Source organism: Scyliorhinus torazame, chromosome 18 (assembly GCF_047496885.1).
Source record: "Scyliorhinus torazame isolate Kashiwa2021f chromosome 18, sScyTor2.1, whole genome shotgun sequence".
Taxonomy (NCBI): domain Eukaryota; kingdom Metazoa; phylum Chordata; class Chondrichthyes; order Carcharhiniformes; family Scyliorhinidae; genus Scyliorhinus; species Scyliorhinus torazame.
Genome location: NC_092724.1, coordinates 13,165,148 through 13,185,994, shown reverse-complemented (window position 1 = coordinate 13,185,994; position 20,847 = coordinate 13,165,148). Strand labels below are relative to the sequence as shown.

General features: G+C 48.6%; 1 protein-coding gene across 1 annotated transcript in view; it reads right to left on the bottom strand.

Moving 5' to 3' along the window:
• LOC140394952 (spindlin-1-like) overlaps positions 1-20,847 on the bottom strand; it is a 112,378-nt gene that overhangs the window by 51,764 nt on the left and 39,767 nt on the right. The gene's annotated exons all lie outside the window — the stretch shown is intronic.

The window sequence follows — 20,847 nt, the reverse complement described above, 5'->3', positions numbered from 1 at the left end:
ATGTCTGTGTCTCTGTATTTACTATGTGTATTTATCTGTGTCCTATGTTTTTTTTTCAAGTATGGAATGATCGGTCAGGACTGTACGCAGAACAATACTCTTCACTGTACCTCTGTACATGTGACAATAAACAAATCCAAATCCACGGTACTTATACGGCTGGTCCAATTCCATCTCTGGTCAATGTTAACCCTTCGAATGTTGATTGTGGGGGACTCAGCGATGGTAATAACATTGAATGTCAAGAGGAGTAGGTTAGATTCTCCCTTGCTGGAGATATTCTTGCCAGACAATGACTGTTACTTGCCACTTATAAGCTCAAGCCTCCAGTGTTGTCCAGGTCTTGCTTCTTATGGGCACAGGCTGCTTCAGTATCTGAGGAAATACCATTCCTGTTCCTTTGGGATAAGGAACTTGGCCAGTAGAGTACAGGAAGCCCAGCTTGCGGTTACTAGAATGGGCAAATTTGCACATTTTCCACCAATGAGCAGAACATGATATTTTAGAATAAATCAGGTATTCCAACTACTACAACAACAGTTACGCCTTCTCAGGGGGACATCAGGCCCCACATCTCTTCTCGAATGGCAACAACGCCTGTGATACAATTTAACTGTAACATCTGTGCCCTGATCTCTCTAAATGTAGCTGTAGTTTACATACCATTTCCTGCACTTTTGTGAAATGTTCTCCCACACACTATGTTCTCACCATTCACATTAACAAGCTGCAGATGTTAACCCTATCAAGGACACACAACCTGTGGGCCCATGCCCTACACCAAATTTTTTAGGTATTTAATCTAACTTTCAGATAAGATGTTAATCCGAGGTGCTCATTCGAACATAATTTGAAGCTCGGCAGAGAGCTGCGATGCTCCCATCCTTACTTCGCCCCGCTACTATACTCCCTATACACAAACGACTATGTGGCAAAATTCGCTCCAACTCCATCTATTCCTAGAGAGGACGGCACGGTGGCACAGTGGTTAGCACTGCTGCCTCACAGCGTCAGAGACCCGGGTTTGCATTCTGGCCTTGGGTGACTGTCTATGCGTAGATTGCACTTTCTCCCAGAGTCTCCATGGGTTTCCTCCGGGTGCTCCGGTTTCCTCCCAAAGTCCAAATATATGCTTTGACAAAGGGTCATCTGGACTCGAAACGTTATCTCTTTTCTCTCCCTACAGGTGCTGCCAGACCTGCTGAAATTTTCCAGCATTTTCTCAATGGCCAAAGATATACAGGTTAGGTTGAGTGGCCATGCTAAATTGCCCCTTTGTGTCCAAAGGTTAGGTGGGGTTACAGGGGGAGTGGCCTAGCAGGGGTGTGTCATGATATGCAAACATGCAGCTAATGAACACATAGAATAGGACACGACCAATGAGCAGTCAGGACACTCAGGGGTGGTAACTCACTATAAAAGGGATGAGGCACTCACACCCCGCCTCTTTCCACAGACCAACATCTACAGATTGAGACAGGGTGTATCCTCAGCATCACACCCCAGCACGTGGCTTAGAGCAAGGCTGGTTCAGTTAGACCGAGTTACTACATTTAGATTAGCAGAGAGTCGAACTCATTGAGAACTGTGCTAATAGTTCAATAAAACACATTGAACTCATTTCAAAGTCTGGAGCATCTTTTACTCAAAACTGCATTGAGTGGCAGCTTGTGTTATTCCAAATTACTTAACACGACAGGGTGCTCTTCCAGAGAGTCGTTGCAGACTCGATGGACCGAATGGCCTCCTTCTGCACTGTAGGTATTCTATGATTCTATGAAAACGACTTCAGTGTCTGTGAAAGCAAGGGGAGGGACTGGGGGCCTGGGAAAGAGAGTCTGAACAAAGGCACAACGTTGGAAAACACTGCGGGCCTGTAATAAAAAACAGCAAAATACAGGAACACTCAGCAGGTCAAGCAGCTTGCAGTTCTGACGAAAGTCCATCGGGCCAAAATGTAATTCTGCTTCTTGCTCTACAGAGGCTGCCTGACCTGCTAACTGTTCCCAGCATTTTCTTATGCTTACTGAAGAGATTCTGAAACCTCACTCAAATAACAGTGTAGCAGGATGCAAAGCTTCTTTACATTGTATTCTGCTCGTCAGTGCACAATGTCAAACTGGCCTCTAGGTACTACTGTCGCAGATTTATATTAGCCTTCCTCTCCCCTCTTCTGGAGGCCTATTAATGGCCAATTTGACAAGCATATAAGATCAGTCTTAATTTTCTGGACCTGCCATCAGTGGACATCCAGTAGGCTAGAGGCAATGCTGATATTTTTTTAAAATTCTATTCTATTTTTTTAAATTTTAGAGTACCCAATTCATTTTTTTTCCAATTAAGGGGCAATTTAGCGTGTTCAATCCACCTACCTTGCACATCTTTGGGTTGTGGGGGCGAAACCCACGCAAACATGGGGAGAATGTGCAGACTCCACACGGACAGTGACCCAGTGTTGGGATCGAACCTGGGACCTCGGCGCCCTGAGACTGCACTGCTACCACTGCGCCACCGTGCTGCCCCTTAAGTGACAATTCTTCAGTCAAAGCACTGAACCTGGACACAGAAACTGTGCCAGTGCGATATGTTACAAACACAGTGACCTGGCTCCCAGCACCTTAGAAGGAAAACAGAGAATGCTGTAGCTCCACTGCTAAACCAGCAGATCACCGCCAAATCAGCAATTCGCCGCCAAATCAGCACCTCACCGCCAAATAAGATCACCTCCAAATCAGCAGACCACCGCCACATCACCAGACCACCACCAAATCACCAGATCACAGCCAAATCATCAGATCACCGCCAAATCACCAGATCACCGCCAAATCACCAGATCACCGCCAAATCACCAGATCACCGCCAAACCACCAGATTCATAGAATTTACAGTGCAGAAGGAGGCCATTCGGCCCATCGAGCCTGCACCGGCTCTTGGAAAGAGCACCCCACCCAAGGTCAACACCTCCACCCTATCCCCATAACCCAGTAACCCCACCCAACACTAAGGGCTATTTTGGACACTAAGGGCAATTTATCATGGCCAATCCACCTAACCTGCACATCTTTGGACTGTGGGAGGAAAGCGGAGCACCCGGAGGAAACCCACGCACACACGGGGAGGATGTGCAGAGTCCGCACAGACAGTGACCCAAGCCGGAATCGAACCTGGGACCCTGGAGCTGTGAAGCAATTGTGCTATCCACAAGGCTACCGTGCTGCTCCTTCACCACCAAATCACCAGATCACCGCCAAAACAGCAGATCATGCCACAAGCAAAAGCTATAAATTTTTATTTCCTCTGCTTGGGGCTCGTGTGCTTGGATGTGATGGCAAGGGTGCTTTCCAGGTGCACTGGAGACGATGCAAATATAAATTGACAAAAATGATTTCAAAGCTGAGGGGTTTATACCAATCAGGAGACACCAAAAAAGCGGCAGCGTTTTGCTCCCGAAACAGAGAGAAGGGCGATCTAATAGAGGTCTTTAAAATTCAGTAAGTTTCCAGCACAATAGAAAGAGAGAAGGTGTCTTCGCTTCTGGAGAAGCCCAGAAATGGAGGTCATAAATATAAGAAAGTTGCGAATAAATGCAATCAGGAATTCAGAAGAAATGTGTGTGCGAATATGGAACTCACTCGCACTGGTCGCGTTCGAATCAAATAGCAAAGATGCATTAAACAAATCCATAAGGACAAGGGCACATGGTAATCGGGTTAGATTAAGGGGGGGGGTGAGAGGCCCATGCACAGTATAAACGCTTTGTGTGGACCAGCTAAGCCAAATGGCAAATATTTAAAAAGGAAGTAAGATGCTAGGGCATAAATCCACAACAATGGAATGAGGACAATGGGAGGGAGACTGTGGGAATATAACCAGAAAGTAACCAAGCATGAAGGATAGCGCTAGAATATTTAGGTAATTAGCCACGGAGTCCACAAAGGACCGTAGGCATCTCTTCCCATTAGAGGGAGAAAGAGAATTGATTACACAGTTTGAGGGACGCCAGTGTGCAAGCATGGGGCAAGGCGAAGAGGTAGGCCTCAATGAAATACCACAGCCAGTACAAGGATTGAAGCCGATTGTCGGCATTTTGCATCACACTCTAGCCATCTAGCCAACTGAGTGAATGAACCCCCCCCCCCCACCCCACATAAAAGCTAGAATATTATGGAAGATAGATCTAGGATAATGGCCAAGAGGCAGGGAATTGAATAGAGCACTGAATACTTAATTGAAAACAAAGAATGCCACAATGTACAGTAACAGGCATCAGAATAGGAACACCAAGACCGCTGTGGAGGGCTTGTTGCCTAGCTTGTTATTCACTAACCAGAACACAACATACACAGGCTTGCCTGGTCAACTGAAGGAACATTTGCATCGTGGCACAGCACAAAGCAGGCCCCTGCTGAGCAAGGAGAAACAATTTTCCTCCAGCCCTCAGCCATTGTAAACATCTGCCAGCAGTCACCCACAAGGTGCACTGGATCCAGAGAGAAGAGGCGTCTGACAGCAGGCTCACAGACCCAAGAACAAGGCCATGACTACGCAGGGCACAGGGTAACGGTGAAGGTAAAGTCGCCATAGTCCCAGGTGACCATAGGCTGCTTTCCCCTTTGAGGGGGAGAGCTGACTGGTGGTGGTTTAACCTGAGGATCACCACACCTCGGGCGAGGGGCAAGGTTGAGAAGGCGGGGCCTTCGTGAATAGCCTCAGCCGGTGCGGGAATTGAACCCGCGCAGATGGCCTTTTTCTGAATCACAAACCAGCTGACCAACTACCTGAGCTAAACCATAATGATACCAGAGTAATGGAATCAGACAGCACAGGTAGCCATTCAGCCCATCGTTCCTGTGTCAGCTGTTTGAAAGAGCTATTCAATTAGTCTCATGTGCCCGCCCCCGCTGTAATGCAAGCCTTGCAAATTTTTCTTCAGTAAATCGGTGTCAAATTCCATTTTTAAAATCATTATTTCACCTAACTCCATCACCCTGTCAGGCAATGCATTGTGGATCATACCTAATCAGTGTGTTACAAATGAACACCGCAATTCTTCAACAGTGCATTTTTGCCAATTATCTTAAATCCGTGTCGTGTAGTTGCCGACCCTCCTGCTAGTGGATATAATTTCTCCCCATCGACCCTAACAATCTGTGGACACTACTGACAGAGTGGCGGATACTCAGGTTCAATACTGGCGTTCAAAAGGGAACTGGATAAATACTTCGAAGGAGGACAAATTGCAGAGATATGCAGAAAGTGAGAGACTAACTGGATTTCTCTCCAAAAGAGTTGTGCAAACTTGTGATTAAACATATAAATACACACACACTTTATAAAGACAAAGCAGTCGACTGGATGGTGTCTGCGCCTGGATGATTTGTTCGGTCCTCTGCGACAGCCAATCTCTTCGGCAAGGGCTAATTTTACAACTAATTTGTTTTTCTATTTCAACAAAGTGTCAAATGGGGGAGGCCCACAAAACCTGTCACCGTCATCTGCAAGGAGTTAGAAAACAAGCAATACGTGGCAGCCCAGAAAGCCCTTTAACCATCCATCCACAGCGAACACAGGACCAAGGCAAAACCGAAATAACATCAACTAACAAACAACACAAAATCAAAACCGAAAATGCCAGAAACACTAAACAGTTCCGGCAGAATCTGTGGAGAGAGAAAAGCAGAGTTAAGGTTTCAGGTGCTTGGCCTTTGATTCAAACTCTTGTTGCAGAGCAACAGATAAAGCATCTCCACATGGTGCGTTTTTATTTCAGGTTTCCTGCAGCAGCGGTCTTTTCTTTTTCAATGAAATGCGCGTGGTACATCCAAAACATTGAATTGCTCATATTGATGATGAACGTCACAACCTTCAAAAGGGTGGGCAGCACGGTGGCACAGTGGTTAGCATTGCTGCCTCACGGCGCCGAGATCCCAGGTTCGATCCCGGCTCTGGGTCACTGTCCGTGTGGAGTTTGCACATTCTCCATGTTTGCGTGGGTTTCGCCCCCACAACCCAAAGATGTGCAGGGTCGATGGATTGGTCACGCTAAATTGCCCCTTAACTGGAAAAAATGAATTGGGTACATTACATTTTTTTAAAGAACTTTCAAAAGGGGAACTGAACAGATAGTTGAAGAGGGGAGATTTACAGAATTCTGGGAACAATGGGCGAAATGGCCTTCCTCCGCAGTCCTCTATCTCCTATGGTCTCACCAGCTCCTCCAGGTGATGCAACCCAGTGCTGAGGACCATCAGGAGGTGCTTTTGTGGGAAACATGTGTCAGATTTGGGCTGGTGCTCGAGGCAATGGAAAACTGCTGGCAGTTGTGAGTTAGAAGGCACCTCGCCGATCTGTCCACCAGGCAGACTGTACAAATTGAAGTGGTGAACTCATATGAGCAGAAGCTTAGAATCCCACCACCACCCCCAAATCCAAGTGTCTGCCGTGGCTCAATAGGTAGCATTCTGGCCTTGGAGGCAGAAGGTTTGGGTTCAGGCCCCACCCCAGAGACTGGAACACTAAATTCTAGGCTGAAACTCCAGAGTTGTACTGCGGGAGCGCCGCATTGTCGGAGGTGCTGTCATTCGGATCCATTGAACTGAGGCCCATTCTGCTGTCTCTAGATCTCTTGGCCAATATTGATCTCAACCAATATCAGGCAGATTAAAACAGGTATCATTGGTTTGACTGGTGTGAGCCAATTACTGGCAAAATGCCCTGTACTCCAGAAAGAGCTTTGTGGCATCCTGAAGTCATGGACGACACTCTCCAAATTCTTTCTTGCAAATAACCTGACAGACCGTGTACTTGCATCCCAAGTAACATTGCATTATATTTGTCACAATTCCCATCAAAACCCACTTCTGGAAGGTCAACTGCACCTCATGATTAAGGTCAAAGTCCTTGGATATCAAAGCGTTACATACAACTGAAGGCAGAAAAATGACTGGATGCTTTCAAAAAAGCGATTCCCATCATAACCATTCGGGATGGAAAGGTTGTAGTCATTTCCAAAGCTCCAGAATCTGTTTACTGACAACTTCAGTCAACTTGCTCTGCGGCCGACACAAGAGACACTAGAGGGAGTGTAATAATCAGACTGGTACAGATCCAGGTGGCTCCAGTAACCATCCCCAGAGCCAGCAGTCACACCTGACGTGCAACATAAACAGAAATTGGACTTCCGGTTGTGGCTATGCCTAGGTAGGTCGCATGTTCGGCAGCTCCCGCCGGGAACGGACTATTGGGCTCTTCAGAGGGGCCCCAACAGCAATTGTTCGACGGCTCCCAGTGTGGTAAGGTGACAGCAAGGTTCCCCCGACACTATATGGATTGGACAAGGAGTGGAGCGGTTAAAAAGTGATCCTGGTGCAGCGGAAAGTGCTAGGGAGGAAAAGCAAGATGGCGGCGGGTGGAGACCAAGCAGCGTGGGCGCAGTGGTCGCAGGAGCAGCAGGAGTTCCTTGAACGCTGCTCTGCGGAGCTGAAGACAGAAATGCTGGCGCCAATGGAGGCGGCGATTGAGAAGGCCCAAGGGGCAGCGATCCGGGAGGTGCGGTAAAAAGCCTCGGAGAACGAGGACAAGATCTTGGGCCTGGCGGTGAAGGTGGAGCCGCACGAGGCGCTGCATAAGAAGTAGCAGGAAAAATTTGTGGACCTTTGACAAGGTCCCTCATGGTCGACTAGTACAAAAGGTGAACTCACACGGGATCAGGGGTGAGCTGGCAAGGTGGATACAGAACTAGCTAGGTAATAGAAGGCAGAGAGTAGCAATGGAAGGATGCTTTTCTAATTGGAGGGCTGTGACCAGTGGTGTTCCGCAGGGATCAGTGCTGGGACCTTTGCTCTTTGTAGTATATATAAATGATTTGGAGGAAAATGTAACTGGTCTGATTAGTAAATTTGCAAATGACACAAAGGTTAGTGGAATTGCGGAAGCGATGAGGACTGTCAGAGGATACAGCAGGATTTAGATTGTTTGGAGACTTGGGCGGAGAGATGGCAGATGGAGTTTAATCCGGACAAATGTGAGGTAATGCATTTTGGAAGGTCTAATGCAGGTAGGGAATATACAGTGAATGGTAGAACCCTCAAGAGTATTGAAAGTCAGAGAGATCTAGGTGTACAGGTCAACAGGTCACTGAAAGGGGCAACACAGGTGGAGAAGGTAGTCAAGAAGGCATACGGCATGCTTGCCTTCATTGGGCGGGGTATTGAGTATAAGAATTGGCAAGTCATGTTGCAGCTGCATAGAACCTTAGTTAGGCCACACTTGGAGTATAGTGTTCAATTCTGGTCGCCACACTACCAGAAGGATGTGGAGGCTTTAGAGAGGGTGCAGAAGAGATTTACCAGAATGTTGCCTGGTATGGGGGACATTAGCTATGAGGAGCGGTTGAATAAACTCGGTTTGTCCTCACGGGAACGACGGAGGTTGAGGGGCGACCTGATAGAGGTCTACAAAATTATGAGGGGCATAGACAGAGTGGATAGTCAGAGGCTTTTCCCCAGGGTAGAGGGTTCAATTACTAGGGGGCATAGGTTTAAGGTGAGAGGGGCAAGATTTACAGTAGGTGTACGAGGCAAGTTTTTTTTACGCAGAGGGTAGTGGGTGCCTGGAACTCGCTACCATAAGGTGGTGGAAGCAGGGACGATAGTGACATTTAAGGGGCATCTTGACAAATACATGAATAGGATGGGAATAGAGGGATACGGACCAAGGAAGTGGAGAAGATTGTAGTTTAGTCGGGCAGCATGGTCGGCACGGGCTTGGAGGGCCGAAGGGCCTGTTCCTGTGCTGTACATTTCTTTGTTCTTTGACCTGGAGAATAGGTCGAGGAGGAAGAATCTTCGGATTCTGGGTCTCCTTGAAGGAGTGGAGGGGCCCGATGCCGGGGCATATATGAGCACGATGCTCAATTCGCTGATGGGCGCGGGAGCTTTCCCGAGCCCCCTGGAGCTAGATGGGGCTCATCGGGTCCTGGCAAGGAGACCCAAAGCCAACGAGCCGCCAAGGGCTGTAGTGGTGAGGTTCCACCGTTTTATGGACAGAGAGTGTGTCCTGAGATGGGCCAGAAAAGAGCAGAGCAGCAGGTGGGAGAACACAGAGATCCGAATTTACCAGGACTGGAGTGCGGAGGTGGCTAAGAAGAGGGCTGGTTTTAACCGGGCTAAGGCGGTTCTCCATTGGAAGGGGGTGAGGTTCAGGATGCTGCAGCCAGCACGATTGTGGGTCACGTTCCAAGATCGGCACCACTATTTTGAAACGCATGAGGCATGGAACTTTAAACAGACTGAAAAGTTGGACTCAAACTGAGGGTTTGTCGTGGGAGGATGTTTACTGTGTTTACTGCGTTTGGGGAATGTTCTTTTTGTTTTGGTGCTGGGTGGGGGGTGGGTGAATGGATTTGATGTGGGGGCTGTGGGAGAGTGTGGGTGTCGGTGTTGGAGGGGAAGGCCCGCGGAGGAAGAGGGGGGTTGGAGGCCCAGGGATGGGGAGTTGGGGTAAGGCGGCAAAAAGGAGCCACACCAGAGGGGGTGGGGCCGGCTCAGGAATGCGCGGGCTTTTTCCCGCGTTAGGGAAGGATGGGGGCGGTGCTGGAGAGGAGCGCGCACTGACTGCCAAGAGGTGGGGGGGGGATTCTCACACTGGGGGGCCGATGGAATGGCAGGAGAGGCCGGGGTCAGCAGGAGTCAGCTGACTTACGGGAGTGTCATGGGGGAGCAAAATGGTTAGATGAGGATCTAGCGGGGGAAGGGGAGGGAACTGGGTTGCTGCTGTATTGGCCAAAGGGGAGCTGGAAGTAGAAGAGGTAGTCGGAGTGGGGGTCCACCGCCTGGGGGACTGGAGGGTGCGGGAGGCGCGGGCACGTGGCTGGCCTAGAAAAGGAGATGGCTAGTGGCCGGGGGGGGGGGGGGGGTGCGCGCGCGCGTGTAGCCCCCTGATCCGGCTGATAACTTGGAATGTGAGGGGCCTGAACGGGCCCGTCAAGCGGGCCCGGGTGTTCGCGCACTTAAAGGGACTGAAGGCAGACATGGTTATGCTCCACGAGACACATCTGAAGGTGGCAGATCACATTAAGCTGAGAAAGGGATGGGTAGGGCAGATCTTTCATTCAGGGCTGGATGCGAAGAACAGAGGGGTTGCAATACTGGTGGGGAAGCAGATGTCGTTCGAGGCACTGAATATTGTAGTGGATAATGGAGGTCGATATGTGATGGTGAGTGGTAGGTTGCAGGGGGTGCGGGTGGTACTGGTGAACGTATATGCCCCGAGTTGAGATGATGCCGGATTTATGAAACGCATGCTGGTTCGGATTCCGGATCTGGAGGTAGGAAGCTTGATAATGGTGGGGGGACGTCACACGGTGCTGGACCCAGCACTGGACCGTTCTAGGTCCAGGACGGGTAAGAGGCCGGCTGCGGCCAAGGAGCTCAGGGGGTTTATGGACCAGATGGGGGGAGTGGATCCATGGAGGTTTGCCAGGCTGCAGGCCAGGGAATTTTCCTTCTTTTCCCATGACCAGAGAGCCAGGTGCAGGTGGGGGTAGTCTGGGAGGCGTTGAAGGCGGTGGTCAGGGGAGAGCTAATCTCCATTAGGGCCCACAGGGAGAAGAGAGAGGGGAGGGAGAAGGAGAGGTTGGTGGTGGAGATTTTAAGGGTGGACAGGAGGTATGCAGAAACCCCCTGAGGAGGGGCTACTTAGGGAGCGACGGAACCTCCAGACGGAATTCGACCTGTTGACCACGGGGAAAGCAGAGGCACAGTGGAGGAAAGCGCAAGGGGCGGCGTACGAGTATGGGGAGAAGGCGAGTCGGATGCTGGCACATCAGCTTCGCAAGAGGGAGGCAGCGAGGGAGATTGGTGGAGTTAAGGATAGAGGGGGGAATACGGTGCGGAGTGCGGTGAGAATAAACGAGGTATTTAGGGACTTCTGTGGGGATCTGTACAGGTCTGAGCCCCCAGCGGGGGAGGAGGGGATGCGACGATTCCTAGATCAGCTGAGGTTCTCGAGGGTGTAGGAGGAGCAGGTGGCTGGTTTGGGGGCACCGATTGGGCTGGAGGAGCTGGTTAAAGGATTGGGGAGCATGCAGGCGGGGAAGGCCCCGGGGCCGGATGGGTTCCCGGTTGAATTCTACAGGAAACAAGTGGACCTGCTGGGCCCGTTGCTAGTGAGGACTCTTAATAAGGCGAGGAGGAGGGGACCTTGCCCCCGACAATGTCCAGGGCGCTGATTTCTTTGATCTTGAAGCGGGACAAGGATCCATTGCAATATGGGTCGTACAGACCGATCTCGCTCCTCAATGTTGACGCTAAGTTGCTGGCGAAGGTGCTGGCTACGAGAATTGAGGATTTTGTCCCGGGGGTGATTCATGAGGACCAGACGGGATTTGTGACGGGTAGGCAGCTAAATATAAATGTGCGGAGGCTCCTCAATGTGATTATGATGCCCTCGGTGGAGGGGGAAGCAGAGGTAGTGGCAGCTATGGACGCGGAGAAGTCCTTTGATCGGGTGGAGTGGGAGTATCTCTGGGAAGTGTTGCGGAGGTTTGGGTTGCGAGTGTGGCTACGAACCGGCGGAGGTCGGAGTACTTTCGGCTGTGCCGGGGGACGAGGCAGATCTGTCCCTTGTTGTTTGCACTGGCAATTGAGCCGCTGGCCATGGCACTGAGGGGATCAGGAAATGGAAGGGATTGGTTCGGGGGGGGAGGGGGGAGGAACACCGGGTGTTGTTGTATGCTGATGACCTGTTGTTGTATGTTGTGGATCCAATGGAGGGGATGGCGGAGGTCATGTGGATCCTGAGGGAGTTTGGGGACTTTTCAGGGTATAAACTCAACGTGGGGAAGAATGAGCTCTTTGTGGTGCATTCAGGGGACCAGGGAAGGGGGATAGACGAGCTACCGCTGAAGAGGGTGGAAAGGAGCTTTCGGTACCTGGGGATCCAAGTAGCTAGGAGTTGGGGGGCCCTGCACAGACTCAATTTGACGCGGTTGGTGGAGCAGATGGAGGATTTTAAAAGATGGGATATGCTGCCACTCTCACTAGCGGGTAGGGTGCAGTCGGTCAAAATGACGGTCCTTCCGAGGTTTCTCTTTGTGTTCCAGTGCCTTCCCATTTTGATCCCCAAGGCCTTTTTCAAATGGGAGCATCATGGGATTTGTGTGGGCGAATAAGACCCCGAGGGTGAAGAGGGTGTTTCTGGAGCGTAGCAGGGACAGGGGGGGGGGGGGGGCTGGCGCTGCCAAATGCGTGTGGCGATTATTGGGCAGCCAATGTGGCGATGATCCGTAAGTGGATAATGGAGGGAGAGGGGGCGGCGTGAAAGAGGCCAGAGGTGGCGCCCTGTGCGGGCACGAGCCTGAGGGCGCTGGTGACGGCACCGCTGCCGCTCTCGCCGACAAGGTACACCATGAGTCCGATGTTGGCGGCGACGCTGAAGATCTGGGGGCAGTGGAGGCGACACAGGGGTGAGGTGGGGGCCTCGGTTTGGTCCCCGATTCGGGAGAACCATCGGTTTGTCTCGGGAAGGATGGATGGGGGGTTTCGGAGCTGGCATCGGGCAGGGATTAGAAGAATGGGGGACCTGTTCATCGATGGAACGTTTGCGAGCCTAGGGGCATTGGAGAAGTTTGGGCTATCCCCGGGAAACGCTTTCAGGTACATGCAAGGGAGGGCGTTTGTGAGGCGGCAGGTGAGGGAATTCCCGCTGCTTCCGGCACGTGGGATTCAGGACAGGGTGATTTCGGGTGTATGGGTTGGAGAAGGCAAGGTTTCGGGGATTTACCAGGAGCTGAAGGAAGAGGAGGCGGCCTCGGTGGAGGAGTTAAAGGGCAAGTGGGGGGAGGAGCTTGGGGAGGAGATAGATGAGGGTCTGTGGGCTGATGCCCTGAGTAGGGTTAATTCTTTCTCCTCTGCGCCAGGCTCAGCCTAATACAGTTTAAAGTTACTCACAGAGCGCATATGACAGGGGCGAGGTTGAGTAGGTTCTTTGGGGTGGAGGACAGATGTGGGAAGTGCTCGGGTAGCCCAGAAAATCACGTCCATATGTTCTGGTCGTGCCCGGCGCTGGATGGGTTTTGGAGGGGTTTTGCGAGGACTATGTCCAAGGTAGTGAACGCCCGGGTCAAGCCGAGCTGGGGATTAGCATTATTTGGGGTATCGGATGAGCTGGGGGTGCAGGAGGCGAAAGAGGACGGTATTTTGGCCTTTGCGTCCCTGGCAAGGAGGATTTTGCTACTATGGAAAGATGCGAAGCCCCCTTGTGTGGAAGATTGGATCAATGACATGATCCAATTTTGCGAGGACTATGTCCAAGGTAGTGAACGCCCGGGTCAAGCCGAGCTGGGGATTAGCATTATTTGGGGTATCGGACGAGCTGGGGGTGCAGGAGGCGAAAGAGGACGGTATTTTGGCCTTTGCGTCCCTGGCAAGGAGGATTTTGCTACTATGGAAAGATGCGAAGCCCCCTTGTGTGGAAGATTGGATCAATGACATGGCAGGGTTCATCAAGCTGGAGAGGATAAAGTTTGCCTTGCGAGGGAATGTGCAGGGGTTCCTCAGGCGGTGGCAATCGTTCCTCGACTCTATCGCGGAGTGTTAGGAGGTCAGCAGAAGCCCGGGGGCGGGGGGGTTTCTTTTGGGGTGGCGTTTGGGTTAAGGTTAAATAGGTTTTAAATAGGTTTTAAATTGGGTGAAATAGGTTTTTTCCCTATTTGTGCTTTTTACTGGTATATGGGGGGTTATTGTAAATGGGGGAAATCCAATGTATAATTTTTGCTTGTTGTGTTCTTGTTTCTTACTTTTTGTTGGGGGGGGGGGGGGGGGGGGGTTGTTGAAAAGTTGACAAATTTGAATAAATATACATTTTTTTTAAAAACAGAAACAGAAACTGAGCTGTCACTGGTGACGCCCACTTAGGCCGGAGAGGTTATCAGGTGCCCAGAACTTGGTCTGCAAACCCCTCAGCTCTTCAGAAAGGTAAGGGTTTATGCACACGGACTGCTGGCATTGAGCCTGATTTTTCTGAGCGAGTGACAATTCACTGGCACCGTGGGGAGTGGCAGCCTTGATACAGACCAAGCCCCTTGGAGGAAACTACCTTCCTGCCACTTGAGTTCCAACATGCATATGCCACCTGTTGATTTCAATCCTGTTACCTCACAGTTACATGGCTCAATGACTCCTTGCATTCAATTCCATCGACCAAACCGGGCACATCGATTGTAAATGTTCAAGGAGACAAATCAATAGTACAATTAACAGCAAATCTTTGTAAAACAAAGAAATCTCAGAAAAGTTGTCAAGATGGGTAATTGTAAAGGACACCAGGTTGGAACCCAACCAAGACATATTGACCAGAATCTCTTCTCTCCGACTCAGGCAGGAACTCCAGCTAAATTGAAGTCATTTCAACTAATGTCCGAGCATTGAGTTTACAGCACCAAATTTGAGGTATCAAGCTGGCAGTGTCACAAGGAGTGGCATTTAGCACAGCTTGTGAAAGGCCTACCCCAGACATCAGTTGCTGTTGAATGCTATGTCCTGATCCTTCTTCAAAGTTTGCGCCATGACCCGCCACAAACACCGACACAAGCAACCCTGCGATGTTGAAGGCTGCCCTTTCCCAAATCCAACGAGTGTTACCCACCCAAACGTAAACTGTTAGCATTGAAAAATAAATGCTTTATTCAAATGCAGCATGTATACCAGTAAAGCAAGAAATACAGAAAGCGGCTAAACTCACTGATCCCTTGGACGTTCCTGTAGACTGCCCGAGTTCCAATTACCTTAGTTCCAATCGTATGAATGCACAATATGGAACAATATGGAACGAAGACATAAAAAAGAAAGATTCTGAGTTTGAACTTCTGTCTGTGTTCAGTTAGCTCAGGTGGGGCTGGGTTGCATTAGCCTTTCTGCTTCTTGGATACGAGGTGCATAAGAATCACAATGCAACATGCCACAGGTGTGACTTTGGAATTGGGATGTCGCAGCAAGGTTCTATTTTGTTAAATCTTAGAATCATAGAATTTACAGTGCAGAAGTAGGTCATTGAACCCTTGGAAAGAGCACCCTACCTAAACCCACACTTCCACCCTATCCCCATAACCCAGTCACCCCATCCAATCTTTTGGGACACTAAGGGCAATTTATCACGGCCAATCCACCTCACCTGCACATCTTTGGACTGTGGGAGGAAACCGGAGCACCCGGAGGAAACTCACGCACACACAGCGAAAACGTGCAGACTCAGCACAGTGACCCATCCGGGAATCGAAATTGGGACCCTGGATCTGTGAAGCAACAGTGCTAACCACTGTGCTACCGTGCAGCCAATATTTGTCAGACAGCAATATTAAGATCTGAAGAGCTTACAAACTCGAAATGTTATTTTTAGACATAAATGTTATTCTTAAACGTTATTTTTACTCTTCTATTTTCTCACTCCACAGATTCTGCCAAACCTGCTGAGTTTTTCCAGCACGTTCTGTTTTTGTTTCAGATATCAGTATCTGCAGTATTATGCTTTTATTACGATGGCATTAAGGAAAGTTTCATTTTACTATGTTAGGATCCCTACCCATATGAACACGGAATTTTCTTTCTAGTTTCGTCTTTCACGGGGAACAATGTTAATACCGACTGTTGGGCACAAAGCACTGAATGAATTTGATACGGATTCCTCGTCAACTTTCAACAGTGGCTAAGAGACAGGACCAGATACCAAAACCAGTTTCAGCCTTAATATGGTGCAGAAAGATCGATTTGTTCCAAGAATGACAATATAAGAAATAGGGCTTGGTTGTTTTATAAACAAACTTTAAAAAAAAAAGAAAACAATATTTAAACTTTTACTTTAGCTCTAACACTAACAGATTACATGCAGTTTCTTAACCTTAACATCCTACTTCCCATTAGACAATACTGCAACAGAACATGCATCTCTTGTGCCACTTTCACAGGCAGTCGAAGGCAATGCTTGCATTTAGAAAGCATTTTTCTTTTGTCTGGGGCATTTGTTCAGAAACTTTTTCCAAAACCTTCCTCGGTGGCAAATTTCACGATCTCTCTAGTCGGTTTCGACAGCCTTCTCCTGGAACAGTTCAAAACAGCATTTGTTCCTCTCTCTCTAAGTTCCGCCCAGCCTCACAAACAAAGATTCTCTCGGGTTTCCAGGCTTGAATCCTATTATCGTTATCTTGGCTGATTGCTCACTCCCGTTTATACAAAAGAACAGAACTATGTCATTCATATGCAACTAACGTTCCACTGACGGAAAAATAGGTCCTCAGACTCGTGATGGTATAATGACTAGTCAAACAAGGTTGTCCCGAATGACAATGTATCTTGAGTGCATCACCCCAGCTGAACCGGGGCATCCTGTGTATTCTCACTAATGAGGTTAAGTCTGAATCCAACTCCGCAATTTTTATTTCCAGAATTAAAATCTGTATAAAGCTGATAAAGCAGATAATACCTTCAGTATCTACGACCCCTGAATCTGCACCACTGCCCCCCCCCCCCACCAAAGTACGTACATACACAAAATACCTTAGAAAGCACAAAGCCCAAGGACATGCATGCCTTAGAAAGTGTATTTGAGCCATTAAGTAACCCCACTGATCATCCAACAATATTTACAGACTCCCCAAAGTTTTTAATTATGATTTTCATTTTTCCCCAATGGGAATTGGGTGGGTTGTGTTGGATGGCCATTTCACACTGCACCTTATTTATCACTCCTTTGAAGGCAGTGAGGTTAAAATTGGGACTCCTGTCTCTACGGCCCCTGTTTGGCAGATTATCGCCTTTTTTCTGAGTAAGGGAATTAGTTTTTCCTGAATTCTGTTTTAAATTCACTTTTCAAAATGTATTTATCCTCGGTCATTATTTTTCTGGCTTACTTTGAACTAATACATATCTCAGCCTTTGGCCAGATTGTTGACTGCCAATGGAAAGGAAATGGAAAAAAAGAAACTTACTGCATTCCTCATCGTTCTCACTGGCTGTATTGATACCAAATGTATTAAACTCAGTGGTGTATTCAAGCCAGTCGGACTCCGTGTTGTGTCAGCACAGCTCATGTGTGCCACATCTCTCAAACCTGTTTTCACCCGCAACCGACCTGCATTCTTCACTCCATTTTCATACAGACATAATCTAAGTCGAATCTTAATGTACACACCTCTTTTTAAAAATTGAACGTGCCCCCCCGTCCCCCCCACTCCAGAGACCTGAGCCCCATAATCCACAAAGACACTCGCGTGCACTACCGAAGGAGTGCGGCACTATCGGAGATGCTTTCTTTTGGATAAGACGTCAAACTAAGGCTCGCATCTGACCGTTCAAAAAGGTCACATGACACTATTGGAGGGAGAACAGGGGTGGTCCCCTCGTCAGCCGGGCTAATATTTATTTCTTAAAAAAATTGTCTGGATCACCATCATGTACGAACATACGAAATAGGAGCAGAGGTAGGCCATTCGGCCCTTCGAGCCTACTCTGCCATTCAGTAAGATCATGGTTGATCTGCTTGGGTTTCGAAATCCACATACCCGTTGTCATGTGAGAGTACCTTTAAGAAATGGGTGTTTATAAAAATATCTGTAGTGGATGTACCTTTAAGAAATGGGTGTTTATCAGTGATGTTAGAGTGTGGCTGTCTGTCTGCTTTACTTTCGTTTTAGGCTGTTTGCTACAGGGTGTGAGTGGTTTCGTTTTAGGCTTGGAGCTGCCCCCAGCAAGACAAGGTGTGATTCTGATTTATTTCTGTATGAAAGGAATGTCTTCAGATCACTTGCTAATTTAACAGTGATAACTGCTCTCAGTAGAGAATTTAAACCTGATCTGTGTTAAAAAGGGTCTTTTTTGTCTTATGGATGTTAATAAGGAAAGATTAAGGTTTACTTATAGAATATTGTATCTGAGGGGAAGATTGGTGTTGATAGTTGTTAAGATGTTTACTGTGGGTTTATAAAGTGTTAACTGGTTTCATAAATAAACATTGTTTTAATTTAAAAGTACTGTAGTTTCTGGTGTATCACACTTGCAGAGTGGGCCCGTGTGGTCCCCATAACGACAATCTATTCAAAGTTGTGGGTCAGGTGAACTCCATGATACACTTTGGGGTTCTCTAAACCCTGGACCATAACACCATCTATCTCCAATAACCCTCGATTCCCTTGCCTATCTGCCTTAAAAATATTCAATGATCCCGCCTCCACCACCTTCTTTGAGATGGCAGTGGCATGGTGGTATTGTCACCTGACTCGTAATCCAGGGACCCAGGGCAAGATCCAGGGACCCAAGTTCAAATCCCACCATGGCAGATGGATGACCATGAAACCATTGTCCATTGTCGCAAAAAACCATCTGTTCACTAATGTCCTTTAGGGTAGGAAATCTGCCATCCTTACCTGGTCTGGCCGACATGTGACTCCAGACCCACAGCAATGCGGTTGACTCTCAAACACCCTTTGAAATAGAACATATAATGCAGAAGGATTCAGCCCATCGAGTCTGCACCGACCCACTTAAGCCCTCACTTCCACCCTACCCCCATAACCCAATAAACCCTCCTAACGTTTTTGGTCACTAGGGGCAATTTTATCATGGCCAATCCACCTAACCTGCACATCTTTGGACTTTGGGAGGAAACCGGAGCATCCGGAGGAAACCCACGCAGACATGGGAGAACGTGCAGACTCCACACAGACAGTGGCTCAGCGGGGAATCGAACCTGGGACCCTGGCGCTGTGAAGCCACAGTGCCATCCACTTGTGCTACCGTGCTGCACATGGAGGGCAGCTAGCGATGGACAATAAATGCTGGCCCAGCCAGTGAGGCCACATCCCCATAGCGAATAAAAAGACATGTGATCTCACCAATCCCCTGTACAACATTCATGTTTAATTCCTCTCAGGATAAAGGATAGTATTCCATTATCCACCTTAATCACACACTAACTTCTAGAACACCAAGCTCCCTTTGCAACCTGCAATTCTACAGCATTCTCCATTTAGGTAATACTCTGCCATTTTATTCTTCCTGCCAAAGTGAACAACTTCGCACATTCCCACATTACACGCCATCTGCCAGACGTTTTGTCCACTCAATCTATATCCTTATGTCTTCTTTACAACCTACTCCCCCACTTATTTTTGTGACATTGACAAATTCAGTTACCAAGCCTTCGCAACCTTCATCAAAGTCATCGATATAAATAGTAAAATGTTGAGGCCCCAGCACAGACCATAAGACTTAGGAGCAGAATTAGGCCATTCAGCCCATCTAGTCTGCTCCGCCATTCAATCATGGCTGATATGTTTCTCAACCCCATTCTCCTGTCTTCTCCTCACAACCTCTGATCCCCTAATTAATCAAGAATATATCTATCTCTGTCTTAAACACACTCGTTGATTTGGCCTCTGCAGCAAAGAGTTCCACAGCTTCACCACCCTCTGGCTGAAGAAATCCCTCCTCATCTCTGTTTTAAAGGGCCGTCCCTTCAATCTGAGGCTGTGCCCTTGGGTTCACGTATCTCCTACTAGTGGAAACATTGGCTGGATTCTCCGCCGTCGGGGTGCTCCATTTTGCCGGCAGCCCGGGGGTTTCCCGACGGTGTGGGGCTGGCCCACAATGGGAAACCTCATTGACCAGCCGGCGAAACTGAGCATCCCGCCGGCGTGCTGAACCAGAACTCTGGTGCTGCGGGACGGAGAATCCAGCCCATCCTCTCTAAGTTCACTCTATCTCAGCCCCTCAGTATTCTGCAAGTTTCAATGAGATCCCCGCTCAACCTTCCAAACTCCGTCGAGTACAGACCTGGATCCCTCAACTGCTCCTCGTATGACAAGCTCTTCATTCCGGGGATCATTCTTGTGAGCCTCCTCTGGACTCTCTCCATAGCCAGCACATCCTACCCTAGATACGGGAGCCAAAACTACTCACAATACTCCAAATGTGGTGTGACCAGAGCCTTATACAGCCTCAACTCTACATCCCTGCCCTTGTATTCTAGCCCTCTCAACATGAATGCTAACATTGCATTTGCCTTCCTAACTGCCACTGAACCCGCATGTTAACATTAAGAGAATCCTGAACGAGGGCTCCTAAGTCCCTTTGTGCTTCCGATTTCCGAAGCCTTTTCCCATTTAGAAAATAGTCTATTATTCTTCCTACCAAAGTGCATAACCTCACACTTTTCCACATTGTATTCCATCTGCCACTTCTTTACCCACTCTCCTAGCCTGTCCAGGTCCTTCTGTAGCCTCTCTGCTTCCTCAACACAACCTGTCCCTCTACAATCTTTGTACCATCTGCAAACTTAGCAACAATGCCCTCAGTTCCTTCTTCCAGATCGTTAATGTATATCGTGAATAGCTGACCCCTGTCGGAACACTACTAGTCACCGGCTGCCACCCTGAAAAGGACCCCTTTATCCCCACCCTCTGACTTCTGCCAGTCAGCCAATACTCTCTCCATGCCAGTACCTTGCCCCCTTGCCTCTTATTTTATTCAGCAGCCTCCTGTTTGCCACCTTGTCAAAGGCCTTCTGGAAATTCAAATAGATCACGTCCACTGGTTCTTCTTTGTCTAATTTCCTCGTTATCTCCTCATAGAATTCTAACAAATTTGTCAAGCATGACCTCCCCTTGATGAATCCGTGCTGACGCGGTCCTATTTTACCGTGCACTTTCAGAGTACTCCGCGATCTCATCCTTAATAATAGACTTTAAAATCTTACCAACAACCAAAGTTAGACTGACTGGCCTATAATTTCCTGTCTTCTGCCCCCCTTCCTTCTTAAACAGCGGTGTTACATTAGCCATTCTCAATCCTCTGGGAC